This window comes from Drosophila sechellia, chromosome 3L, assembly GCF_004382195.2.
Source record: "Drosophila sechellia strain sech25 chromosome 3L, ASM438219v1, whole genome shotgun sequence".
NCBI lineage: Eukaryota > Metazoa > Arthropoda > Insecta > Diptera > Drosophilidae > Drosophila > Drosophila sechellia.
Genome location: NC_045951.1, coordinates 24,980,310 through 25,001,171, shown reverse-complemented (window position 1 = coordinate 25,001,171; position 20,862 = coordinate 24,980,310). Strand labels below are relative to the sequence as shown.

The following is a 20,862-nucleotide window of genomic DNA, read 5'->3' as shown; positions in this document are numbered from 1 at the left end:
ATGGCCATGAATACCCTGCAGCAGCTCACGCTCTTCTGCACGATGCCTATGTGGACGATATCCCTACAGGCGCCAACACATTCGATGAGCTTATGATTCTCAAGGACGAGCTTATAGCCCTCTTGGATAAGGGAAAATTCAAGCTACGCAAATGGAGTTCTAATAGTTGGCGTCTTCTGAAATCATTACCAGATGAAGATAGATGTTTTGAACCTATCCAGCTCCTCAACAAATCAGCTGCGGATTCACCTGTCAAAGTTCTTGGTATCCAATGGAACCCTGGGAAGGACGTTCTGTATCTCAACCTAAAGGGATGCGATGCGACCATTTCTCCGACGAAAAGAGAACTCTTGTCTCAGCTATCAAGAATTTATGATCCGCTTGGACTGGTAGCGCCGGTCACAGTTCTACTCAAGCTAATCTTCCAAGAAAGCTGGACAAGTGTCCTGCAGTGGGACGACCCCATTCCTGAAAGTCTACGTACGCGCTGGAGAGCCTTAGTAGAGGATTTGCCAGCACTTACGCAATGCCAAGTACCACGGTATATTGCGTCACCATTTCGGGATGTTCAACTACACGGATTCGCCAACGCATCCTCGCACGCCTACGGTGCGGTAGTTTACGCTCGAGTTGCAGTTGGATGCAGCTTTCAAGTAACTCTGGTTGCCGCCAAAACACGGGTGGCCACGATCAAGCCCGTATCAATTCCACGTTTGGAGCTAAACGCTGCGTTACTTCTATCTCGATTGCTTTCTATTGTCAAAACATCACTAACAATTCCTCTTTTCAGCACGAGCTACTGGACAGATTCAGAAATTGTGCTACACTGGCTTTCAGCTCCCCCTCGACGGTGGAACACCTACGTCTGCAACCGAACTTCTGAGATATTGAGCGACTTTCCCCGTAGCTGCTGGAACCATGTTCGCACGGAAGACAATCCTGCAGATTGTGCTTCCCGAGGACTTCATCCGTCAAAGCTTCTGGAGCATCGACTGTGGTGGAAAGGTCCGTCCTGGCTGGCCACACCCACCTCTGAGTGACCACCTTCTACAAGAAAGTTCAGCGTATCTTCAAGTTTCGATTTCAACACCGAAGAACGAGCCATAAAGCCCACGACTCTACATAACTTTCCTGATGAAAGTATACACGAGTTACTCATCCACAAATTCTCAACCTGGACGCTTCTTATAAGGGTATCTAGCTACTGTCATCGCTTTATTCACACTCTTCGATCCCATCATAGGAATTCGGCACCATTCCTTACGTCTGAAGAGTTGCTGGACGCACAGCGCCGACTTATTCGACATGTGCAACAAAAATCCTTTGCCAGAGAATATGCGCAGCTAGAGAATCGACGCCAGCTTAACGCTAAATCGCATCTTATCCGGTTTTCTCCATTTCTGGATGATTATGGAGTAATGCGAGTCGGTGGGAGAATCGAGCAATCTACACTCAACTACAACGCCAAGCACCCGATTCTGATACCTAAAGATACACCACTAGCTGGACTGCTGGTTCGACATTTTCATGTCTCCTATCTGCACACTGGAGTTGATGCAACGTTCACCAATCTTCGTCAGCAGTACTGGATTCTGGGAGCCCGCAATCTCGTCAGAAAGGCAGTCTTCCAATGCAAATCCTGTTTTCTTCAACGAAAGGGCACAAGCAACCAGATCATGGGAGAGCTACCAATTCCTCGAGTTTAAGCTAGCCGCTGCTTTCAACACACAGCGCTGGACTACGCTGGACCGATCGCAATCAAGGAATCAAAGGGAAGAACTCCACGCATCGGAAAGGCATGGTTTTCTATTTTCGTGTGCCTCACTACAAAGGCACTTCACATCGAGGTTGTTAGTGAGCTAACTACACAGGCTTTCATCGCAGCCTTTCAACGATTCATTGCCCGCCGAGCGAAGCCTACTGACCTGTATTCGGACAATGGAACTACATTTCATGGAGGCAAGCAAACTTTGGATGACATGAGACGTCTGGCCATTCAAAAAGCCAAAGATGAGGAACTAGCAGGATTCTTTGCCAATGAAGGGATTTCTTGGCACTTTATACCCCCGTCTGCACCCCATTTTGGAGGGATGTGGGAAGCTGGAATTCGCTCAATTAAACTCCATATGAAACGGATACTTGAACCCTGTCGCCTGGATATGCAAGTCAATCGATTGGAGAGGTGGAATCAGCTGCAAGCCATGGTTCAAGGCTTTTGGAAAAGGTGGCATATGGAATACCTGACATCTCTTCATGAGCGGACAAAGTGGCATCTGGAAACCGAGAATCTGAAGATCGACACACTGGTAGTACTCAAGGAGCCCAATCTACCGCCCTCTAAATGGATTCTTGGCCGCATCACCGCAGTGCACGCAGGAATCGACAACAAGGTCCGAGTCGTTACAGTGAAGACTGCTCACGGATTATATAAACGCCCAATTGCCAAAATCGCTGTACTGCCTCTCTGCTGAACAACCGTTCAGGGGGGCCGGTATGTTTGGGAACGAGACACCCTGTATATGCGAACAAGTCACCCTTTATCTTTGTTTACATTATCATTTGTCTGCAGCTTCAGCGGAGCTTATCAGCGGAATCAATGTAAGCATCGCACCGCTGTAATTGTCCGCGAGATTGCCCAGTACTTTTCCAAACTTCTAACTCCCTTCTAACTGTAACTTGTTTACGTCTTATGCTAGTTTAATCGTATGGCGTGAGTACAGCCAAAGCTTAAGTTAGTCACATTTTTGATCTGCGAGAAAACGTACGCATCGGTGTCGAACTAATTAATATTAAGTGTCTGAAATTAACCAATAAATCAAACTAAACAGTGTAACACTGGCGGGTTTATTTATGAACATAAAAATTGGTCCTTCGAGCCGGATTACCGGAACTGCGTTTCTTTCGGGAATTTGATTTTGATTATTGGCCTTTTGGCAAACGATGATCTATAGATTCCTACATCGTATAGAATCGTTTCCTTCTTTCCACCACCATGCGGAGTGTGATTCAAAAACGGGGCTTCTGCAAAAGCCAAATTACTCGTGCGCATAAAATTTGTTAATGACATTCATTCAGTGCAAACAATAGTTGTCCGCCTGGTGCAACTACAGGAAAATTATTTGCGGTTCGTACGGCTCTCGGAAGAGCTGTATGCATTTAAATCGGAAGCCGATTGGGAGAACCCTGACGAGGATTTTGACGCATATGAGGACAAACATTATGCTACACACGCTATTCTCAGCAATACTTTGGAGGAGTTGAGACGGGATGTCACCTCAAACAGTATTGATGCCACAGTTCAAGCCGCAGACACATCCCAGAGAAGTCATGTCGATTTTCAGTTTGAGCGAATTAAACTTCCGACTTTTTCTGGAAATTATGAGGACTGGAAACATTTTTCGGATATGTTGCCAACGAATTTATTATTTAATATCGTACCTTGCCGGAGACGCGTTTGCATTAGTTAAACATATTCCAGTTACTAATGACAACTATCGGGAAGCATGGGATCGGCTGGAACAGAGATATAACAAACAATCGCTAATTATTCGATCGTTCTTAAACAGTTTCATGAGCCTTCCGAGTGCTATAAATGCAAATATCGGCACAGTGCGGAAAATTGTCGATGGTGCAGACGCAGTTATTCGTGGTCTGGCTAATTTTTATTTTACTTTCAAAATTAGATAGCGATACCCACCAAGCCTGGGCTCAGTGCGCTGAATCCGAGGAAAACGGTGTGACCATCAACCGATTCTTGAAATTTCTCACATCACGCTGCGATACGTTGGAGGCTTTTAAATTAACTCGATCAACCCAAGCTCGACGCGCACCACGCAGACACGCATCCAAGACGGAAAGAGCCGAAGTGCACATCGTGCCAGCAGAATCACCAATTGTTTAAGTGTCCTCAATTCATCGCACTCGACATTGCATCTCGCCGAGACTTCCTCAAATCAAGAAAGCTCTGTTTCAATTGCCTCAGCCCGGCTCATATGATGGGCAACTGTACATCGAGGCATACTTGTCGGATCTGCCGCCGCAAGCATCATACTTTGGTTCATGGCTCGTCGCAGCCAATTCAAAATGGCAACAACATTGACACAGCAAGTGTTGATAGCCGCGATCGACCAGCAGTCTCACATGCGGGATCTACAATTGGCCACAATCAACCGCTAGCTCGAGAAGGTCATCGCTTGGGAAGCGAGACTCCCGCGGAAAACAACTTTACGCATCATACTCTGGAGAATATTCCGGCGGCTGGTTCGCAGACTCTGTTGGCAACCATCCTTGCTGACGTCATCGACGCCTGGGGAAACACTACAACCTGCAGGCTGCTCCTGGACACTGGATCTACAATAACCTCGGCATCGGAATCATTTGTTCAGCGAATAGGCGTGCGTCGAACGCACGCACGGATTTCTATTCTCGGTCTCGCCGCCAACAGCGCGGGCGTTACCCGAGGACGCGCACATATCAAGCTGCACTCTCGTCATTCGGGCCAAACTGTCGAATTGGTCTCGTTCATTCTCAACTCGCTGACGTCATCACTTCCTGCCCAAGTTATTGACACCTAATCCTCTACGTGGAGGCAAATCTGAGAGCTTCCTTTGGCAGACCCAACGTTCTGCACACCTGGAGCAATCGATGTCATTGTTGGATCGGATCAACTTTGGTCTCTATACACAGGAGATCGGAAACACATTGGTAACGACTTTCCTATCGCACTCAATACTGTATTTGGTTGGATTCTTGCAGGCTCTTACTCTGCATTCGATGATCACCCTACTTCTGCGGTTACTCATCACGCGGACCTAGACACGATGGTTCGTTCATTCATGGAGATGGACAGCATTCAGCCTAACCAGGCTCTCCTAGACGCCAGCGATCCCACAGAGCGTCATTTTGCTGCCACACACAAGCGCTCGACGTACGGGGTGTACGTCGTCGAGTATCCCTTCAAGGAGAAGGCACCGCCTATTGATTCGACCTTGCCACAGGCCATCAATCGCTTCTTCTCGCTGGAACGCAAATTTCGTCGGTATCCAGAGTTGAAGCAGCAGTACGAAGCTTTCCTGGACGACTACTTGCAACGTGGACATATGGAACAACTGACCTCGGCTCAGGCTGAGGAGTCCCCAGACACCTGCTTCTATTTGCCGCACCACGCTGTCATCAAACTGGACAGTCTGACTATCAAATGTCGTGTAGTTTTTGATGGATCAGGAAAGGACAGCTCTGGAGTATCGCTCAATGACAGACTACATATTGGTCCACCGATTCAACGCGATCTTCTTGGCGTTTGTCTACGCTTCCGGCAGCACCAATATGTTTTATGCGCAGATGTCGAAAAGATGTTTCGAGGCATTAAAATCTTTAAGCCACACACCAATTTTCAGCGCATTGTTTGGCGCACGACTGAGAATGAACCTCTGCTTCATTTTCGCCTGCTGACGGTTACCTACGGATTGGCACCGTCACCATTTCTGGCTGTTCGAGTTCTAAAGCAACTTGCCGACGATCATGGCCATGAATACCCTGCAGCAGCTCACGCTCTTCTGCACGATGCCTATGTGGACGATATCCCTACAGGCGCCAACACATTCGATGAGCTTATGATTCTCAAGGACGAGCTTATAGCCCTCTTGGATAAGGGAAAATTCAAGCTACGCAAATGGAGTTCTAATAGTTGGCGTCTTCTGAAATCATTACCAGATGAAGATAGATGTTTTGAACCTATCCAGCTCCTCAACAAATCAGCTGCGGATTCACCTGTCAAAGTTCTTGGTATCCAATGGAACCCTGGGAAGGACGTTCTGTATCTCAACCTAAAGGGATGCGATGCGACCATTTCTCCGACGAAAAGAGAACTCTTGTCTCAGCTATCAAGAATTTATGATCCGCTTGGACTGGTAGCGCCGGTCACAGTTCTACTCAAGCTAATCTTCCAAGAAAGCTGGACAAGTGTCCTGCAGTGGGACGACCCCATTCCTGAAAGTCTACGTACGCGCTGGAGAGCCTTAGTAGAGGATTTGCCAGCACTTACGCAATGCCAAGTACCACGGTATATTGCGTCACCATTTCGAGATGTTCAACTACACGGATTCGCCAACGCATCCTCGCACGCCTACGGTGCGGTAGTTTACGCTCGAGTTTGCAGTTGGATGCAGCTTTCAAGTAACTCTGGTTGCCGCCAAAACACGGGTGGCCACGATCAAGCCCGTATCAATTCCACGTTTGGAGCTAAACGCTGCGTTACTTCTATCTCGATTGCTTTCTATTGTCAAAACATCACTAACAATTCCTCTTTTCAGCACGAGCTACTGGACAGATTCAGAAATTGTGCTACACTGGCTTTCAGCTCCCCCTCGACGGTGGAACACCTCCGTCTGCAACCGAACTTCTGAGATATTGAGCGACTTTCCCCGTAGCTGCTGGAACCATGTTCGCACGGAAGACAATCCTGCAGATTGTGCTTCCCGAGGACTTCATCCGTCAAAGCTTCTGGAGCATCGACTGTGGTGGAAAGGTCCGCCCTGGCTGGCCACACCCACCTCTAAGTGACCACCTTCTACAAGAAAGTTCAGCGTATCTTCAAGTTTCGATTTCAACACCGAAGAACGAGCCATAAAGCCCACGACTCTACATAACTTTCCTGATGAAAGTATACACGAGTTACTCATCCACAAATTCTCAACCTGGACGCTTCTTATAAGGGTATCTAGCTACTGTCATCGCTTTATTCACACTCTTCGATCCCATCATAGGAATTCGGCACCATTCCTTACGTCTGAAGAGTTGCTGGACGCACAGCGCCGACTTATTCGACATGTGCAACAAAAATCCTTTGCCAGAGAATATGCGCAGCTAGAGAATCGACGCCAGCTTAACGCTAAATCGCATCTTATCCGGTTTTCTCCGTTTCTGGATGATTATGGAGTAATGCGAGTCGGTGGGAGAATCGAGCAATCTACACTCAACTACAACGCCAAGCACCCGATTCTGATACCTAAAGATACACCACTAGCTGGACTGCTGGTTCGACATTTTCATGTCTCCTATCTGCACACTGGAGTTGATGCAACGTTCACCAATCTTCGTCAGCAGTACTGGATTCTGGGAGCCCGCAATCTCGTCAGAAAGGCAGTCTTCCAATGCAAATCCTGTTTTCTTCAACGAAAGGGCACAAGCAACCAGATCATGGGAGAGCTACCAATTCCTCGAGTTTAAGCTAGCCGCTGCTTTCAACACACAGCGCTGGACTACGCTGGACCGATCGCAATCAAGGAATCAAAGGGAAGAACTCCACGCATCGGAAAGGCATGGTTTTCTATTTTCGTGTGCCTCACTACAAAGGCACTTCACATCGAGGTTGTTAGTGAGCTAACTACACAGGCTTTCATCGCAGCCTTTCAACGATTCATTGCCCGCCGAGCGAAGCCTACTGACCTGTATTCGGACAATGGAACTACATTTCATGGAGGCAAGCAAACTTTGGATGACATGAGACGTCTGGCCATTCAAAAAGCCAAAGATGAGGAACTAGCAGGATTCTTTGCCAATGAAGGGATTTCTTGGCACTTTATACCCCCGTCTGCACCCCATTTTGGAGGGATGTGGGAAGCTGGAATTCGCTCAATTAAACTCCATATGAAACGGATACTTGAACCCTGTCGCCTGGATATGCAAGTCAATCGATTGGAGAGGTGGAATCAGCTGCAAGCCATGGTTCAAGGCTTTTGGAAAAGGTGGCATATGGAATACCTGACATCTCTTCATGAGCGGACAAAGTGGCATCTGGAAACCGAGAATCTGAAGATCGACACACTGGTAGTACTCAAGGAGCCCAATCTACCGCCCTCTAAATGGATTCTTGGCCGCATCACCGCAGTGCACGCAGGAATCGACAACAAGGTCCGAGTTGTTACAGTGAAGACTGCTCACGGATTATATAAACGCCCAATTGCCAAAATCGCTGTACTGCCTCTCTGCTGAACAACCGTTCAGGGGGGCCGGTATGTTTGGGAACGAGACACCCTGTATATGCGAACAAGTCACCCTTTATCTTTGTTTACATTATCATTTGTCTGCAGCTTCAGCGGAGCTTATCAGCGGAATCAATGTAAGCATAGCACCGCTGTAATTGTCCGCGAAATTGCCCAGTACTTTTCCAAACTTCTAACTCCCTTCTAACTGTAACTTGTTTACGTCTTATGCTAGTTTAATCGTATGGCGTGAGTACAGCCAAAGCTTAAGTTAGTCACATTTTTGATCTGCGAGAAAACGTACGCATCGGTGTCGAACTAATTAATATTAAGTGTCTGAAATTAACCAATAAATCAAACTAAACAGTGTAACACTGGCGGGTTTATTTATGAACATAAAAATTGGTCCTTCGAGCCGGATTACCGGAACTGCGTTTCTTTCGGGAATTTGATTTTGATTATTGGCCTTTTGGCAAACGATGATCTATAGATTCCTACATCGTATAGAATCGTTTCCTTCTTTCCACCACCATGCGGAGTGTGATTCAAAAACGGGGCTTCTGCAAAAGCCAAATTACTCGTGCGCATAAAATTTGTTAATGACATTCATTCAGTGCAAACAATAGTTGTCCGCCTGGTGCAACTACAGGAAAATTATTTGCGGTTCGTACGGCTCTCGGAAGAGCTGTATGCATTTAAATCGGAAGCCGATTGGGAGAACCCTGACGAGGATTTTGACGCATATGAGGACAAACATTATGCTACACACGCTATTCTCAGCAATACGTTGGAGGAGTTGAGACGGGATGTCACCTCAAACAGTATTGATGCCACAGTTCAAGCCGCAGACACATCCCAGAGAAGTCATGTCGATTTTCAGTTCGAGCGAATTAAACTTCCGACTTTTTCTGGAAATTATGAGGACTGGAAACATTTTTCGGACATGTTTATTGGATCGATTGCTTCCAATTCGAGCCTGACGGATTGCCAACGATTTCATTATTTAAAATCGTACCTTGCCGGAGACGCGTTTGCATTAGTTAAACATATTCCAGTTACTAATGACAACTATCGGGAAGCATGGGATCGGCTGGAACAGAGATATAACAAACAATCGCTAATTATTCGATCGTTCTTAAACAGTTTCATGAGCCTTCCGAGTGCTATAAATTCAAATATCGGCACAGTGCGGAAAATTGCCGATGGTGCAGACGCAGTTATTCGTGGTCTGGCTAATTTTTATTTTACTTTCAAAATTAGATAGCGATACCCGCCAAGCCTGGGCTCAGTGCGCTGAATCCGAGGAAAACGGTGTGACCATCAACCGATTCTTGAAATTTCTCACATCACGCTGCGATACGTGGGAGGCTTTTAAATTAACTCGATCAACCCAAGCTCGACGCGCAGCTACCACGCACCACGCAGACACGCATCCAAGACGGGAAGAGCCGAAGTGCACATCGTGCCAGCAGAATCACCAACTGTTTAAGTGTCCTCAATTCATCGCACTCGACATTGCATCTCGCCGAGACTTCCTCAAATCAAGAAAGCTCTGTTTCAATTGCCTCAGCCCGGCTCATATGATGGGCAACTGTACATCGAGGCATACTTGTCGGATCTGCCGCCGCAAGCATCATACTTTGGTTCATGGCTCGTCGCAGCCAATTCAAAATGGCAACAACATTGACACAGCAAGTGTTGACAGGCGCGATCGACCAGCAGTCTCACATGCGGGATCTAAAATTGGCCACAATCAACCGCTAGCTCGAGAAGGTCATCGCTTGGGAAACGAGACTCCCGCGGAAAACAACTTTACGCATCATACTCTGGAGAATATTCCGGCGGCTGGTTCTCAGACTCTGTTGCCAACCATCCTTGCTGACGTCATCGACGGGTGGGGAAACACTACAACCTGCAGGCTGCTCCTGGACACTGGATCTACAATAACCTTGGCATCGGAATCATTTGTTCAGCGAATAGGCGTGCGTCGAACGCACGCACGGATTTCTATTCTCGGTCTCGCCGCCAACAGCGCGGGCGTTACCCGAGGACGCGCACATATCAAGCTGCACTCTCGTCATTCGGGCCAAACTGTCGAATTGGTCTCGTTCATTCTCAACTCGCTGACGTCATCACTTCCTGCCCAAGTTATTGACACCTCATCCTCTACGTGGAGGCAAATATGCGAGCTTCCTTTGACCCAACGTTCTGCACACCTGGAGCAATCGATGTCATTGTTGGATCGGATCAACTTTGGTCTCTATACACAGGAGATCGGGAACACTTTGGTAACTACTTTCCTATCGGTTTCATTACTGTATTTGGTTGGATTCTTGCAGGCTCTTACTCTGCATTCGATGATCACCCTTCTTCTGCGGTTACTCATCACGCGGACCTAGAAACGATGGTGTCTAGACGGTGGCACCGCCATACTCATAAGGAACCGTATGAAGCACCACTTTTACAAAGAATTTGCGGAAAATAATCTTCAGGCCACATCTATCAACATTCAGCTGAATGACAACACTCTCCTTACACTAGCGGCCGTATACTGCCCCCCCCCCCTTTCACAGTATTAGAAGCTCAATTCCTGGATTTCTTCCAAGCACTAGGGCCACACTTCATTGCAGCAGGCGACTACAACGCTAAACATACTCACTGGGGATCGCGACTTGTAAACCCAAAAGGAAAACAGCTTTATAAGACTATAATAAAAGCCACTAATAAACTTGACCATGTTTCCCCCGGGAGTCCTACATACTGGCCATCAGACCTCAATAAGCTGCCTGACCTGATCGACTTCGCAGTTACGAAAAATATTTCCCGCAGTTTGGTTAAAGCTGAATGTCTGCCGGATCTGTCATCTGATCACTCGCCTGTACTAATTCACCTCCGCCGGTACTCAGAAAACGTGAAACCACCATTCAGATTGACTTCTCACAAAACAAACTGGCTCAGGTATAAAAAATATATAAGTTCACATATTGAGCTAAGCCCAAAACTCAATACTGAATCTGATATAGAGAGCTGCACGTGTGCATTGCAATCCATCCTTACTGCAGCAGCTCTTACTGCAACACCCAAAATAACAAATAATACAATTAATTCAAAAAAGACCAACGTACATATCGAGCAACTCGTCCACGTAAAACGACGCTTACGCAGAGAATGGCAATCTTCCAGATCCCCAACTGCAAAACAAAAGCTAAAAGTAGCCACACGGAAACTGGCCAACGCTCTGAAACAAGAAGAGGACGACGATCAGCAACTCACACCAACAGGCACAAAACAAAAGTTACTGTGGCGAGCCCACTCAACTCTTCGCCCACCGACTGAAACCGTTTTGCCGATAAGGAATTCCTCAGGTGGCTGGGCCCGTAGTGATGAAGACAGAGCCACCACATTTGGCGCTCACCTACAAAATGTGTTCACGCCAAACCAGGCTACTAGCACATTCGCGCTACCGTCCTATCCCGTAAACCGCCACCAGCAACACACCCCAATTGTGTTTCGTCCTAAAGAAGTAACTAAAATAATTAAAGACAATCTCAGCCCGAAAAAATCCCCCGGCTGTGACCTTATAACACATTCTGCAGTTCGCTACATAACCAAGCTCTTTAATGCCATCACCAAACTTGGTTACTTCCCACAACGATGGAAGAGGTCGATTATCATAATGATTCCAAAACCTGGTAAGAACCACACAGTCGCTTCATCTTACAGACCAATAAGTCTACTCTCATGTATTTCGAAACTATTCGAAAAATGCCTGCTGATTCGACTTAATCAGCATCTGATATACCACAATATAATCCCAGCCCACCAATTTGGATTTCGTGAAAGCCATGGAACCATTGAACAGGTGAATCGTATTACAACGGAAATAAGATTTGAATATCGCGAATACTGCACAGCAGTATTTTTAGACGTATCCCAAGCATTCGACAGAGACTGGCTCGACGGCCTAATGTTTAAAATTAAAACATCCCTACCCGAAAGCACACACAAACTTCTAAAGTCTTACCTCTATGACAGAAAGTTTACAGTGCGGTGCAACACTGCCACTTCCACTGATCATAAAATTGAGGCTGGAGTCCCCCAAGGCAGCGTTCTTGGGCCAACCTTATACCTCATCTATACAGCCGACATCCCTACAAATAGTCGCTTAACAGTATCCACATTTGCCGACGATACAGCTATCCTTAGCCGTTCAAGGTCCCCTATCCAAGCTACAGCACAGTTGGCACTGTACCTCATCGACATTGAGAAGTGGCTCTCTGACTGGCGAATAAAAGTAAACGAGCAAAAATGCAAGCACGTGACGTTTACGCTAAACAGACAAGACTGTCCTCCGCTCTTGTTGAACAACATACCACTCCCGAAAGCAGATGAGGTAGCGTACCTAGGGGTACACCTTGACAGAAGACTCACATGGCGCAGGCACATTGAAGCCAAAAAAACCCAACTTAAACTCAAAGCCAACAACTTACACTGGCTCATCAACTCTGGTTCTCCGCTCAGCCTAGATCACAAGGTCTTGCTCTACAATTCTATATTGAAACCTATCTGGACCTATGGCTCACAGTTATGGGGCAATGCCAGTAACAGCAATATTGACATCATACAGCGAGCACAATCAAAGATCCTGAGAACCATCACTGGGGCACCGTGGTACGTTCGGAGTGAAAACATCCAAAGAGACTTAAATATCCCATCAGTTACCAACGCAATCACGGAACTTAAGGAATTTTATTTATGTATCAATTTATTTTATAAATTTTCATTTTCTACTACGTTTTATTTGAATGAAATATTTTTTTCTCAATGTAATGAACTATTTTTGGAAATTTTATGTTTTAAATTACAGTAGTAATAATAATTTACTTTGCATTTGATTTAATTATTTAGTATGTTTATTAAGTCATTTGTCAATGACCCTTTTTTATTATTAAAAATTCAAATTAGATTCAGTTGATATATGTTGTGATATATTTTAATTTGATATTTTTAAAACGCGCTCAATTTTGGGAAATTTTTGCTATATATCCGAGTTCATATTCAATTTAAGCCGCTTTGTTTCAATAGTAAAGTAGTGAAAAATTAACTCGAAGGTCATATAAATATAGGATATCGGATTACAATTGTAATGGCCTCTCCGTGGTGTTTCCTGGGTACCGATTATTACATATATTACAAATAATTAATTATTAACATAAATGTAAATATGTAAATGGTAGCTAATGTGAGCAGCGATTTTAACAAACGAATTAAAAAAAATTTTTTTAGTTAAAATAGTCAGGTCGTGAATTTTTAATTATTATTTTAGTTGATCATATTGCTAAGAAATCGGCCAAAACTCCAAATATGTAAATTCGTTTCTTCGATCAGAATTGATTTCGGCCCGAAAAGCGTCTCCTAGCACAAGTACGCACAGATATACACGTTCTCGTCTTTTGTTTTTACTCACACAAACAAGCTAACTCTATTTTTAGATTTCTTTCGCTCTCAGCATAAGCAAGCTGACAGAGAGCAATTTTGGCCGTCGCCAAAAAAGTGGCGGCATAGTGCCAAACCAATGCACAGTGGTTCCCCCCATAGTCCAAAAATAAAAAAATCAAAGTCCACATATTGACTTTAAATGTATCTTTACTTTCTCATAATTGGTCTAGCTATTCAAATGTATTTATGTTTTTGTCTGGCTCTAACTATCTGCTTCAAGAATAGCATCGATAGAGACAGCATGATATCAATCGATTATTGCAGCGTGGGCAAATCGCAAGTGAAGCCGTCAGTAAAGTCAATAAAAAACCGTATAAATCGACATTAATCTGCAATAGAATATATTCTTATAATAAATAATGGGACTTAGTATATTTTTAAAACAAAAATTATATGTACGACTTTCTGTGTTTTTCGCAAATTAGTGTTGTATTTAGTATATAGTTGCAGATGTTCTTTGTTTATGTTTGCTATCTTTCGTTAGAGTTTTCGTTATGTTTATTCCCACTTAACTTAATAACTCTTTTTGTGCATTGTTTATTAACATTTTAAAATTAAGAAAACGTTTAATTCAAGTGCCGACAGCTGCCCATAGTTTATATTTATTTTTGTACATATGTATGTACAACTTATCAATGCCAATTTTCCCGTATGAATGCATTTGGTATTTGGTGTGGAAAAGAAAAATCTCCTAAGGAAAAAGTAGCTAATGTGTTGAATGCTATTGTAACACGCAATAGAGATATGGGATACGAGGTAGACTAGGATGGGCTTGATAAATGCGTTAATTACATTTGCATAAAGTTCATGCAGTTTTGGCAAAAGTGCCACCGGACACTTTTAGCCGTGTTGAAAAAATTCATTTCTGCGAATGCTCAAACAATTTCCAATTTGTTTCGTGGCCGCACAAAGAAAAGTTTGGAAGACTGTTCAAAAAGGACGAAGGGTCGACGAATAGCCGAGATCGCAAAACATGATGACTCTGCTGCTTCTGATTTCAAATCATCTCATCACATCTGATTTCAAATCACATTCTCAACCTAATATTGAAGAAGTGATATCACTATTGATGGAAACAAATTTAACAGATTTAAACATCAATACTTGTCAATTCATAATTTTGTAAATTCAAAAGTTGCATATGACTTACTGCCTAGCTACCAAAAAATTCTTAGGGGTAAAAATAAGAGCTATCCACCAAATATTACAGTGCACTATGGTCCAGAATTCGTTTTTTTTTGGCATAAAGTCTAAATTTTTATGTCAATATATCGTCCTTTAGCAATTATTTTCTAATAGAAAATTAATCATATAAATCAAAACCAAAAACAAAATTGACCGAAAGCCTTACTAAATCGTTTTATGAGCTTTTAAAGGTGAAGTGTTAAACAGCTGATTGAGAGAATGCAATTCCCGCTAAATTATTTGCTTACTTTTTGACGTGGTATGATCGTTAATACGCATCCATAAATTATAGTAAGATATGGAAAATAAATGCCAAGGTATGATGTTTTTAACGTATGTAGGTAATATATGTGTAGTTGTACTGTTTTTGTGTTGTGTAACGTCCAATTTTTGTGTATTTTAACGGATAATTCTAACGTGTCCCCTGTGTTTCGTGGAGTATAACTAATTTTCCGACAATTTCTGACAAAAGTTAAAAACGTCAGTTTATACCTGTAACTATTGTCTTTGACGGTAAAGTAATATTTTTTGCCCATTTTTGCTCGTTTTCTTAAAAATTTGATTTTGTATAGGCAAGTTCGAGTTCAGACATAGCGACCTCCTGGGCATTTGGAGGCGTAACAATAGGCAAATAAGTTATGTTTCAGATTACGTTTATTCCGCAATCAACAACAATAATCTGGAATCGAAAAAGACAGAAGAGGTTGACAAAAAAATAGTACATTTTTAATTAAAACTGCCCGAGTGTAACAGACAACTAGACCGATTTACTTCCAAAGATACCAAGTGGATGGCGTCTAAGATAAGAATTCTTGTTAGTGATTTTGAAAACTTCAAGACAACCAAGCAAATGGGACGCCGAAAATTATCTTACCAAAATGCAGGAGAAAGATTAAAAAGGAAACTGAAAATGCGAGTGAAGCCCGGAATAAACTTTACAAAAGGGACCGACTATCACATGCAAGGAAAAATAGTCGGATCAATAGGATGAGTGATATTTTCCACAGAGCGATTGATTCCTCGGACCTACTATTATCAACTATTTGTTTAAAAGAAAGAGAGAAAAAATAGGAAAAACCACTTCCGAAGGTAGTAATACGTCTTTTGGAAATACAGTCTAGTTTTAAACCTTATCCATGAGACAAAATATTGGATTCACATTCTGATTCTGATTCGAGTTCAGATTCGGAAATTTATTATGTAGAACTAGAAGAAGAAGAGAGCGATTATTTTTAAAACAACAATATACACTTAAAAAAAAAAAAAAAAAACGAAATTTCGTTGACTCCTGAGTCATACCAGTAGCTAATATGGGAGGCAAGAGAGGGCGTGATCGCACAGACTCCAAATTTTGTGCGCAAACTATTTGTGATTTAACAACAAAATGTACAAAGTTTCAAGTCCGTATCTCAATTTTTAGACTTTATGCCAAAAAAAACCGAATTCTGGACCACAGTGCAGTGGACGGATCCCAGGCTGAAGTTTAACTTCAATAAATGTATTATATAAATGTATTATATATTTTTTTGAATTTTGAATATGTATATCAATGTATATAACCTTAAAAATTATTTTGTGGTTGTTGTTATTAAATGAATGAAAAATTTTCTTTTAATATTGTTTTCAACAAAATGATTATTCAAACAAAATCACAATGTTCGACTGATTCTTCCTATAGCAGCTATATGATATAGCATACAATTTTCGCTTAGCTCGCCCTGTATATATATACTAATTTCTTATGTAGAATTCCAAGTTTTCGCTCCAAAATAATTGAAAACAAAAAATTGTTCCATACACTGATCGTCCATATGACAAATTTATGATATGGTGGGTGGTTCGATCCGTCTAATTATTTCATTTCATTTTTCAAGTGTATTTATCAACTAGAAGTATTTTTGGCCGCTTTCCCCATACAATAGGAAGCACTGTGCAATGTATGGCCGTTACGCATCTTGTTATTCTATTGTCTTTGTAAGGACTAATCAAAGACACTAGAATAAGAAGATGGGTAAGGACATAGATTTTTTGGCACACGATTTTTTCGGCGAGGCTCTAGAGGTGGAAGTTTTGGCGGTTGTAGGGCGTTAGAGTGGGCGTGGCCAAAAGTTTTTTGGCAAGTCGAATAAAATGTACAACATTAATAATTATAATAAATTATGAAAAACAAGAAAGAATGCTATAGCCGAGTTGCCCGACTATCAGATTCTTGGCTAGTGTGAATGGGAATGCGAAATTTTACCATTTTTTCTGGGATATCGATAGATATTGGGGAATAAAATAAGAAAAAAATTAAAAAAATTTCTAAGTGTGTGCGTGACCGGTTTGGCGACTGTAAGGCGTTAGAGTGGGCGTGTGAAAAGGTTTGCTGGCAAATCAATACAATATTACAAGACTTATGAAATTATAAATAAATAAAGAAAAATGGTTCAGAAATGTAGAGTGGGCGATGCAAAAATGCTATTTTGCAAATCGATAACAATTTACAAGACTGATAAAATTTTGGAAAAATTTTCAAAAATGGTTCAAAAGTGTGGGCGTGGCAACATGGGTCAACAAACTTGATCTATGTCTATGTCTCTAGAATCTGTATGCTGAATCTCAACCTTCTAGCTTTTATAGTTCCTGAGATCTCGACGTTGATACGGGCAGACGGACATGGCTAGATCGACTCGGCTATTGTTCCTGATCAAGAATATATATATACTGTATATAGCCAGAAACGCTTTCCTTCTCAACGCTTCCCTATATAAATCATACACGGTAAATGATCAATAAAAGTAGAACTTTTAATTTGCATAAAGTGACCTCATCTATCCTAACATTATCTTATTAGTAAAAATATAACTAACATTATGCATAGCTTTTAAGGTAGAAAACCAAATAACTAATAACTAATCATTAAGACAAGACCATACAAAATTAATTAACATTGTCAAAACTCTTAGTCCTTAGGAAATGTAACGAATTGAAATTTCGAAAGTAGTTTAGGTAAATGAAGGAAATTTTCTTACTTTTGTTATTTTGTTTTGAGTAAGCGCACAAGGAAGTTGCATAAATGAATACTATTACTTAGTTTTATTTTTTAGGCCATTCACCCTCTTTTGTAAATAAAGGAGTAATACTAACTTGAAGAAATCATAAATTACTAAATCTGTAGCTATCCTGAATTGACATGGCCAATTCGAGGAATTTTCGAGGATGCTATCATGAAGATTATGGTCGTAGAATTACACCAAAGACCTTGCAGAAGTCTGTAAAATATTTCTGGTTTAATTTGCGTGCCCCGTCTTTTTCCCTCTTTGCATTGCATTAACATGCATAGTATCTTATAGTTACCATAGGAATCCTAGAAAAGTAAAGTATGTGTGGACAGTTATAGAAGGCAATAGGACCCACCCCATCACCGAAAGTAGAGGATTCCAACCGCCATTATTCATAACTAAATAGAAGAGTAAGATCCCTATTCACAGTGTTTGGGTACTGAGAGGGGCGAGAATTAGTAATACCCCTCGGCCTCTCATGGTTACCATTACAATCCCCAGGATAGCCTAGGATGTACCATAGACTTCAACATAGTCCACTTTCTGATGGGCAATTTAAACACTTTTCCGGAATGACTTAGCTTGTCTAGATGTTCCATTGCAAATTTCAACCTTCTAAGCTTGTTGTTCCTTCAAAAGTCGCCAGACTGTGCGGTCACTGATTGGCTTACGTTTCTTTTACGTACTTTTCGGAAGGCTGACGTCAGTTTCCACTGAGCTGCAACGGCTTGGCTTTCATCCACGTTCTTAATATCCACGTTCTTAAAAGCAGGATACCATATTCTAAATTAGCTTCTCAAAATACTTGTATCTAACCAAAGTTGGTTGTCTGCATACATTCTTTTAAGTAGAAAGAAAAAAAGTCATTTGTGTGTTAAATATTTATAATTTGCAGTGCTCATCATCATTCGGACTGGTTGTTATCAAGCACAAGCGAATTTTAAAAGATGCAGGCAATTTTGTCAAAATACTTATGCCCACTAATGTACTTCATTGAATGCCTATATAGTGTTTCTGTTATTGTCATTGAAGTTTTCGTATGTATTAATACTTTTGTTCTTTGGCAAGCTTTTTTTCTGCACTCTTTTATGAGTTCCAAGATATTTTTCCAATAATAATTTATTTCACCTTGGCGAATGTTTTTGCAATGACAGCATGTCCTCCTTGAATTGGGTGTGCATACAATGTACGTATTGTAAACATTATAGCTTCTTTTTCTTTTCAATATTGGCCATCGGGCTAAGAAGCGCTGTTCTCAATACCTTTAATATTTAATTGCCCATATTTTCGAAATCATCAATTGAAATATATTCAAAGATAGTTTTACGCGGTGTCATTTTAACTTGGTTTATTTTGTGTAGAGGGGAATGATTTTCAAGCCATTGGAAAAGCTGACCTAAGCCTAGATTTCCAATTTTATAACTAGTGATTTTCTTTCCATATTTTGCACATGCGAGGTCACTACCTTTCGTACTTTATCGTTTTTAATTTCAGAATATACTTTGGGTTTTTTGAAGCTTGCTTTGGGAATTCTTGTCTTCTTTGATATCTGGTAGTAACTTCCTTTATACTTCTGTTTATATTTTTAAGTTCCTTTATTGTAATTCTGGACAGAGCATACATGGATATCCTTCCCCCCTTCTACCGTAAAATTTTCCAAGACTTACCGCATTCGTGTAAGTTTGGAACATGGATTTTTCATTGAAAATAGGTATGTCAGAGGCCACTTTGAACCAAGAAATGCCTACCATATATATATGGTCTAAAATAAATTTTTGCCCATTGAATAGCTGCTAGTTCTTACTCTGTAGTGGTCTTATAACTTCCACCCTTTGTAAAGGTTCTTGAAGCGTATGCAACTGGAAGCTGATGACCGACATAGTTTGGAGTCTGAGATTTTTGCGAATGTCGAAAGAACATTCACTATGCGGATTCTGTTGTCACCTGTAGCTCTACTATATAATGCAGATCAAAGGCTTGGAGTAACAGTCAGTGCCAACAGAGCCAATCCAAACAGGGTTTTGGGAGCCGCGCGTTTAATTATTGCGCTGCTTACTGGATTACTGAATTACGGTGCACTTGATCCAGTGAAGCGCTATTTAGATCGAACAAAGCACCTAACACACTCCATTGAACGCTATCATGGTTTCTACACTATCAGCTTATAACGATTGTTTCTCTCGAAATGGTCGTAACTAAAACTTGATGTGCTGGATCCACGGAAGCTGTTTCGCAACTGGGTTTATTAAGATCTACCTTATGGTTTGGAGCTTTTGTCCGTGAGCTTTGTCCTTGGCATCTGTTCTGTTTCAGGAGATGAAGTCAGCGCGACAGAAATCACAATATGAGAAATAGACATTATAATCACATGTAAAATCTCATGTTAAATGTCTGGGAACAAGTTGGCTCGGAGCACTTGCTGCTTCCGGCAAGGGTTGCGCAAGTTTATGCGCTATTAATAGAATTTTGTTGCATAACTCTATAAGAGCTTTTGTTTTCGTTGTGATAATGCCATTCGGAATTCTAAGTTAGTTTCCCCATCTTTAACTTATTTGTGGCCAAGTGACCACAGGTACGCTTTTGTGGAAGCGCCAGAACTATTCGCTAGCACTACCCTCGAAAAAATTACTGGCATAGCGAGCAAGTAGTTATAAATTTTCTTCTAAGGTCTGTCTGGTGGTGAGTGACTGAATCCTGTAAATAAAGTCACCTACGGACATGGACTAGTATCCGGAATATTTAAATTTCCAATTATCTATAATTTGGCTAATTCGATCGGCTGGTAGTTCTGAGGTTGGTTCTGACCGCCAGGATGGCGTTGGAACTGCAATACGCGGTACATTTTTTTGCACGGGTCCCACGGCCACTCCTTAGTAGGATCTAATTATGTATTAAAAAAGTTAAAATTGATTGCTTTAAGAGCGGCAGAGAGTCAAGATTACAGATAATTGGATAAAGTCTATTATAGTCAGATTATAATACTCTGTTAGGGTCATGCAACTCATAGTTAGATCTACAATGATTTAAGATAGGGGGTATATAGTTCTTAGTGAATCTACCTAACATCTACGTTGCAGTTTTGGATGCTTTTAGGGCGGTAGAGTTGGAGTGGAAACATGGGTCAACAAAATTGCGGTGCGTTTATGTCTCTA

The 20,862-nt window shown here is 42.0% G+C and overlaps 1 protein-coding gene across 4 annotated transcripts in view; it reads right to left on the bottom strand.

Moving 5' to 3' along the window:
* Window positions 1-20,862, bottom strand: part of LOC6620438 (proton-associated sugar transporter A) — a 177,901-nt gene that overhangs the window by 110,794 nt on the left and 46,245 nt on the right. The gene's annotated exons all lie outside the window — the stretch shown is intronic.